The sequence below is a fragment of the Gallus gallus genome, chromosome Z (assembly GCF_016699485.2).
Source record: "Gallus gallus isolate bGalGal1 chromosome Z, bGalGal1.mat.broiler.GRCg7b, whole genome shotgun sequence".
In the NCBI taxonomy this organism is placed as follows: Eukaryota; Metazoa; Chordata; class Aves; order Galliformes; family Phasianidae; genus Gallus; species Gallus gallus.
The window spans coordinates 40231269-40239695 of record NC_052572.1 but is presented as its reverse complement, the minus strand read 5'-3'; the positions used below and the strand labels follow the sequence as shown (position 1 = coordinate 40239695).

Genomic DNA, 8427 nt, shown 5'->3' with positions numbered 1-8427 from the left:
CAGGGAAAAGGCTGAGGTTTTTAATGTCTTATTTACATTGGTCTTTAAAAGTCATACTTGTTATCCTTGGGATACTCTACCCCCTGACATGGAAGTCTTGGATGGGGAGCAGAATAAACCTGCCACAACTCAGATGGGAACAGTCAGAGACCTACTACTCCATCTGGACTGCCACAAGTCCATGGGGCCAGATGGGAACCACCCAAGGCTGCTGAGGGAGCTGGTGGAGGTGATAACCAAGACAATTTCCATCATCTGTTAGCATTCCTGATAAACCCAGAGAATTGACTCTCTGAGAAATGACTCCTATCTACAAGAAGGGTCACAACGAGGATCTAGGGAACAACAGGCCTGTCAGCCTGACCTTGATGCCAGAAAAGGTTATGGAGCAGATCATCTTGAGTGAGATCACACAGGCTGTGCAGTATAGGATCAGATCTAGCCAACATGGGTTCATGAAAGGTAGGTCCTGCTTGGCCAATCTGATATTCTGCTATGACCTAGTGAACCACCTGGTGGATGAGGGCAATGCTGTTGGAGTAGTCTACCTAAAGTTTGGCAAAGCCTTTGACACTGTCTCCCACAGTATTCTCCTGGAGAACCTGGCAGCCTGTGGCTTGGACATATATATTCTCTGCTGGTTAAAGAACTGGCTGGATGGCCAGGCTCAGAAAGTGGTGGTAAATGGAGTCAAATTCAGGTGGCAACTGGTCACAAATAGTGTTATCTGGGGGTTGATACTGGGGCCTGTACTCTTCAGTATCTTGACTGATGACTTGGATGAGGGCATTGAGTGCAGCCTCACTAAGTTTGCAGATTACACAAAGCTGGGAGGAAGTGTTTCTCTCCCTTGGGGTTGGAAGGCCTTACAGAGGGATCTGGGTAAGCTGGATAGCTGGGCTGAGGCCAACAGGAAGAGGTTCAACAAGGCAAAATGCCAGTTCCTGCACTTTGGCCACAACAGCCCCAGGCAATGCTACGTGTTGTACTGAGGGACATGGGTAAGTGGGAATAATTGGTGATAAGCAGACAGTTGTACTGGATGATCTTATGTCTTTTCCAGCCTTTGTGATTCTATGATTCAGTGATTCTATTCTATGGTTACAAGATGCAGTGGAAGGGTATTTCAGGATTTCTCAAGACTTATTGTGGGATAATTAGTGGATAAAAGTCCTGGTCACCTGTGACTAGTGGAGTGGTCTGTACACTTGTGTTGCCTTGCCATGCATCTGATCTTTTCATTCTCTCCTATCTTCTTATATGTCTTTCCTAGGTGAGGGTTGCTATATTCAGAGGGTATGTGTGATGAAGCATGTGAGGAGCTGGAGGCAGGGAGGGGGAGGAGGGCTCTGCATGTATATGTGAGTTCATGATCACTAGCAAAGGTCAAGCCAAACAGGCTGGTGAACAAGTGAAGTGGCTTACAAGAAAGTTGTGAGTGGGTCTTTTAACAGCTAGCTCTGAGTGTTAGAGTGTCTGTATATCTGTTAGGGGTAGACTGTCTGTCAAATCCTGGCCAACTGTGTCCGTGTGTGTGTGTGTGTCATTACCAGCAACTGTAGTTGGTCTGTGGCTAGTAAGTCCTGGCGCTGCCATCTGGGAAAGAGTGGGATGAAGGAGTTGCTACTGGGCAGACTTACTGATCCTCACTCTATATGTGTATGTATCTGTTCTCACTAGCAGACCTCAGTCCTGCTCAGCCAGGCTGTATGTGCTGTTAATGTCTGTGTATGTGCTCCCTGTGTCTGCTGGACCACATGCTGGCCATAAAAACATACATATGTATATGATATTTACATATGCACTGTGTGTATGTGCCTCTTGGGAAAACAGTTTTGACCTCTGCTGGTTGGACTTGGGAGCATGGTGCTGTACCACCCCATCTCTCAGACTGTGAGATTGGCATGGTTTTCTGACAAACTTCTATATACTTTGACTTGTTTTCCTTTTTTTCAAATGCTCTGTTTGTGTCACTTACTCATACCGCTGTGATATTTTAAACTGATTTACAGAAATAAAGTTATACTAGAGTGAAAATTTGAAGAGTAGACACATTCTAGATTGTGTGTTATTGTGATGTCTATACATGAAGACAATTGTAATAGGCATTTTTCTAATTTTTAGCATCTAATTTTAAATAAAATGCTATATTTAATTTTTTTTTTCCCCACAATTTAAATGATAACTTTTAAACAAAGAAAGTATTTCATTTTGTCAAGCTTCAGGGATTTGTGGCTATGAATTTGTACACACAAGATTGTTGATTAATGTTAGAGCCATGTTTAATTCTATAAACCACAGTAGGATTGCTCATCTGGAATAATGTTAAAAATAAACAATCATAGGCTCATTGGCTGCTTGATAGCTGGATGTTGGGTGTTTAGTTGCACTGAGTACCTGTAAGACAATTACTCCAAAACTGCTAGTGCTTGTGAATATTGCTGACTTGGGCTTCTGGGTGTAGCTTTACAGGTGCAACACTGTAAGAAAGAATTTGCCTTTTTTTACTCACATGTTAATGGTTTTATGCTCTGTGTTTCTTGCTAGCCAGTCCACAATAACCCTTTTATTTGAGCTTCCTGTCTTTCCCAAAAGTTTTTTTTACAGTGTTGGCTTCTGCCTGGAGTATTCACCAGTCCATCCTGTAATCATAGAATCACAGAATGGTTTGCATTAGAAGAGTCCTTAAAGATTAGGTAGTCCCAACTCCACTGCCATGGGCAGGGACACAAATCCTAGTTATTTAGAGACCTAATTTCCTACCCCTACCATCCCTAATTTCTCTCACCCTCTTCAGTCTCATTTTTTTGCAAAACATTTATTGCTCTCTACTCCGCTCATACTTGCTGTCAAGCAATTTTTAATTTCCTGTGTTTTCAAGTCAGGTATTTTCAATTTCAGTGGTGATTTGGTGCTAGAGAACAGTTTTGGAAAACTGAAAAGAAGTTCCATGGTTTTAGTTCCAGTGTCCTTTCCAGACATAATCTGCAGTTGCAAGAAAAACTCTATTTCTGGTCTTGAAGACATTAAATGTGGAGATATTTTATCTGTAGTTTGTATTAGAATTTGAAAGAAGTAGTATATGTTTACTGACACCAAACTTCAGTTTTAACTAAATCTAAACTCAATTCCATCAAGCCTCTAATGAACATCATTTCTTTTTTTCTTAATTCTGACAAATTTGAGGACATTTTGAGTGACAGCAAAAGGGAAATCTCTGAAAAGTGAGGTATCTCTAAGCAATTTTAAGACTATTTAAAACAAATTGGATGTTGGCTTTCACAGGATAACTTCTACATTATTTTGGAGAGTTAGACATTTTTCCCCAATGATTTTAAATGAGCTTCTGAGGATGTCTCAGTGCAACACTGAGAGGGTCATATGAACAAACAGAATGGCTTTAAAATGGCTTTAAAAACATATGTATATATTTTTCTTCCTTTTTCTAAGTGAATCATTATCCAAAAACTGCTTACAGATTCAGAAGTTCAGAACAATGCAAAGAGTTCAGGAGGCTGTTTTGTTTGTTTTTGAAAGGCATTAGCTTGTATTTCAGCCAGAAACCAACACTGTAAAAGGAACTACACACTTCTATTTAAAGGCTGGTACTTTGAAGCAGGATCACTGGACAACTGTTTAAGTGATCTTTGGGCCAGAACAGATTCATTTATATAATCTGTACAATATTGAGCTCTTTGTGAACTATGAAACACTTTATTATCACGGCATAAACAGAGCTAGGCAGATACCTTCTAGTTCTCAGTAATAAAAAAGTCACTTGATTTGTTCAGCCTAGAAAAGAAGAGGCTGAGGAGAGGCCTTCTGGAGGCCTATAGGTCCTCACAGGGAACAGAGGTGCAGCAGTGATCTCTGCTCTGTGGTTACAGTGACAGAAACCAAGGGAATGGCATGGAGCAGCTCCAGAGGAGGGTCTAGTGGAGGTCAGGAAAAAGTTTTTCAGAGGGCAATGGGCATTGCTCCAGGCTGCTGGATTTCAAGAATTATCTGGGCAACAGTTTCTGAATTAGGGATTGAATTTTGAGTTGTTCCATGTGCATCCAGGAGTTGGACTTGAGGATCCTTGTGATTCCCTTACAGCTCAGGATATTCTGTAATCTGTGATCTGTGAACATGATAGTTCTCTATGCACTACACTGCAGAAATTTCTTTGCACTTGTCTGTAGGAAACCAAAGTTGCCACTGCTTTTTGATATGTTGCCTAATTTGTAGTAAAAAAGTGTTTATCACTATGTAAATTAACATGCAATACTTTATTTTACAATGAAAAGAGAATGTGTTAAAGAACTGGCATGTCATTGCAAAACAACTGTCTCATTGCTAATTATTATTAAAAAGTAGAACACCAGTGATGTCTGGTCTGTTGTGTTGATTTAATAATTTATCGACCAATTCTTGTTCAGTGTTGCTTCTATAGGTGGCAGCTTAATGCTATCAGACTGTTCTAGAGAGTTATAGTATCAACAGTTACAAGGTTGCTGTGTGTTGGCTATTTAGGATACCCTTTGGTGCATCACAACTGGCTAAAGACAATAATTATTTATTCTTTGTTTTATAATGTTCCTTTATGCACTGCTAGTTACAGCACCTTTCATTTCTGTCTTCTATTGACTTAAGTTTCTCATAATGTACTTTCTAATGTTTCTAATGAATTCTTCATGTTCTTTTTTTTTTTTTTTTTTTTTTTTTTTTTCTACAGCACTTGGCAGTTAAAAAAAAGTGAAAAGTCCTTTTCCACACCTGAATCTTATGGAACAACTTATTCGATGACATCCCCAAGCAAATGGAAGAAAATAAGGTTATCAGGAGTAGTTAGGATGGGTTCACCAATGGGAAATCATGCCTGATCAGTCTGATAGTCTCCTAGGATTTCATGTCTGGCTGGATTGATGAGGTAAGAGTGGTGAATGTTATCTACTTTGACTTCTCCAAGGCTTTTGATGTTATTTTCTGATGCTTAATCAAGGATGTAATGGGAGGTAAGATTAGGTAAGATGAAGGTGCTAGTATAGGTAAGAGTATAAAGTGTGAGATAGATAAGTAAACGGTGAGGTGGATTGAGAACTGGCAGAACTCAGAGGGTTGTGGTCAGCAGCACAGAGTCTAGCTTGAAGCATGTAGCTAGGGTTGTTCCCCAGGGGTCAGTACTGTGTCTGGTCTTGCTTAGCACCTTCATTAGTAACCTGGATGAAGGGATAGAGTGCATCCTCAGCAAGTTTGCTAATGATGCAAAGCTGGGAGGAGTAGCTGACACACTAGAAGGCTGTACTGCCATTCAGTGAGACCTGGACAGGCTGAAGAGTTGGTTAGACAGGAATGTTATAAGGTTCAACTGTGGCAAGTGTAGAGTTCTACACCCAGGAAGAAGTAACTGCACACATTAATATTGGTTAGGGGCTGATTTACTGGAAAGGAGTTCTGCAGAGGAGGACCTGAGTGTCCTGGTGGACAACAGGTTGACCATGAGACAGCCAGCAGTATGCCCTTGTAGTCAAGAAGGCCCGTGGTACCCTGGGATGCTGTAAGAGAACCGTGTCAAGCAGATTGAGAAAGATTATCCTCTCCCTGTGCTCTGTCCTGATGAGGCCACATCTGGACTACTATATCCAGTTCTGGGCTCCCCAGACACAGAACTACTAGAGACATCAGAGAAGGGCCGTGTCTCACTCCAATTTATAGGAGAGAGAGGAGTTTCTTTTAGTATACGTACACCTGATGGTGAGATTAAGACACAATGGGTCAAATGTTAGCCTGACCAGTTTATTACAGATCCTAGTTGCTTAGGGATATGGGGAAAGGAAGACATGCGATATAAAAGACAGAGGAAATAAAAGCGAGAAGGCTCTGTAGAAAGCAAGAGAGATAGTCACCACTGTGGGTCCAGCATGGTTTGTTGTACGTCCGTTGATCTCAGGAACTTGTCCAATCACCATGGGGGATGGGAGATTCAAAGCAAGGATGCACCAGGGGGGTACTTCCTAAGAGGTATTTTTTCCCCTCAGGGAATTCCTCAGTCAAAGGTTTCTTTTCTTTGGGAGTTCTTCTCCCAGAGTCCTTAGTTTAGCGGGGACCTTTTATCTCCCACTTTTCAGTTTCTTTTTTTTCCTCTTCTCTCTGTTAGCATGATGCACCTGGCCCAACAGATAAGCCAGCAGGGAGTGGTGCCTTTGTTGCCATGCACAAGCATTACAGCCTTTTGCAGTGATCAGATCCTTCAAACTGCACCCCTGAAAAAGACATCTTGTCCCACTTCTGCCTATCTTTACAGTCTTAAGCAGAAGTACTATGGCATGCTTACACCCACCACTCGCCCCCCCCCTACATAATTCACAGTAGTCAGTTAGAGTCTTCTCACCAAAAAGGCCTCATGAAGCAAACTTTGAGACAAAAACAAAACAAAACAAAACAAAACAAAACAAAACAAAACAAAACAAAAAAAAAACAGTTTTGTCTTTCACAGGTGTGGGTGGACGACCGACCCAGGGAGGTCATGTTTATCCCCCCCTGGGTCACTGCGAGCAAAACAGCTACTATGGATCACTGTCTCACACACAATAATGACAGGATTAGACAAAAGGAATGCAGAGCTGCGAGAGAAAATGCTGTGCCAGGTGCCATGAGACAAGCTGCAAGCAACTGCAAGTTATGAGAACCGCGCCTTGTTGTACTTAGCATGCTATGTGTACCTCTCTGTATAAATGGCTGTGTGCAGTTATTAAATGGCTTGGCTACTAGTAACCAGATTGGTGTGTGGCCTCGTCCATGCTGTGCCTCAGCTGAATATTACTTTCTAGGGAACCTCGGACAAGTCGCTCGGCAACACACAGACTGCAAAGATGATGAAGGGTCTGGAATATCTCCCTTATGACGAAAGTCTAAGAGACCTAGGAATATTGAACTTGATGAAGAGAATGCTTATAAAGGAAGTTCTGTTGGAAAAGGAGGAAAACACTGCAGTGACAGCACTGAAACAGGCTGCCCTGAGGGGTTGTGGAGTCTCCTTCTCTGGCTATATTCAGAACACACATGGATGCTTGCCTGTTCAACTTACTGTAGAGAACCTGCTTTAGCACCTGGATTGGACTAGATGATCTTCTGAGGTTCCTTCCAACTCTGTGATTCTGTAATGCTCTAGATGAGGTTTGACCAATTCAAAATGCAATAGTTAGCTTATTTATTAAATGTTTATCAATGGTTTATGGGCTGTTTCATCCCAGTTTTGTGACTAGAGGGACAGAGGGATTTCACAAAATCCGTGCCTCCAGAAAAGGTGAACAGGGGACCCAAAAATAATTAAAAACAGTGGCAACGATCTGAGGAGAAACAAACTAATTTACTAAATACAGTATTGGAATGCAAGATAACACCCTATAATACAATATAATTAGAATTGAAGCAAATGAATCAAATATAATGAGAGAGTATCTGAAAGCTGTAGGCCTTACAGTACTGCTGAGGTGATGTGTGTGGTCGGGATGAGCAACAGGGAGGAGAGCTGAGGGAAAAGAGGGGCATCAGGTGACCTTGCCAGAGGTTATATCTCCTCTCTGACTGCAAAACCCCCTGGGGAATGTAGTTCTTCTTCTCTTCTGGACAGGTGCCCGGAACTGGAGTATTAACAATTTAACTCACAGTGCACTACATGATGTTATGATGTGGAATACCAATAACCAAAAATCATAAAACCATGACAATATACAATTCTTAGAAGTATTTACCACTGCAAGATTTTCATTTTTTTTTCACTTTTATCTCATAGTTTAAAGTCACTCAATTTTTAATCCATTTATATATCTTTATACAACTCTGCAATTATACCAACGCTTTTGCGTACCCCACATCATCTGGTTTTTGTTTTCCTTTCCTAGATGAATTGCTTTTGTTTGTATCTGTACAGAATTTTATATTACATCTCTTAATAAAATTCGATGTTATAGCATCTTCCAATGTTGACTTTTATGATAGTTGTTCTGTTTACCAACCTTAGGACTTATTTCTCAGGCATGCTACTGCCATTTACTAATCCCATGCACCTCACTGCTAATGAAACTACTGAAAAGTACTAAATGTCAAACACCTTATTGCCATGACACAACTCTTCTCTTACTACCACTTTTGAGCTTATTAGTTATTCATGTAACACTGCTCAGTTAAAAGTACTTTTTAGCTAAGTCCCTCTCCTGCAGCATAGACTGACTTTCTTACATTTAATATTTCATGCAGGTTTCTCATAGTTTTTGTCCTTTGGAGGTTTTTCAAGTAAGAGTGCTTCCACTGCATGGATATGGAACAAGTATCCATGCAAAATATGAAATGAGTTGTCTGAAATGCACGGATTCATTTCACATGTATCTAAAAGATTGCAATTTCCTTTTACTTAAGTTTTTTTTTTATTATATTGTTATGCAT

General features: G+C 40.8%; 1 long non-coding RNA gene across 1 annotated transcript; it reads left to right on the top strand.

Moving 5' to 3' along the window:
- The first annotated feature begins 961 nt into the window (after positions 1-961).
- On the top strand, positions 962-6761 carry LOC121108590. The gene is made up of 3 exons (XR_005843219.2): positions 962-1001; positions 4718-4912; positions 6479-6761. It is a non-coding gene; the product is annotated as an uncharacterized LOC121108590 (long non-coding RNA).
- The last annotated feature ends 1666 nt before the right edge of the window (positions 6762-8427 follow it).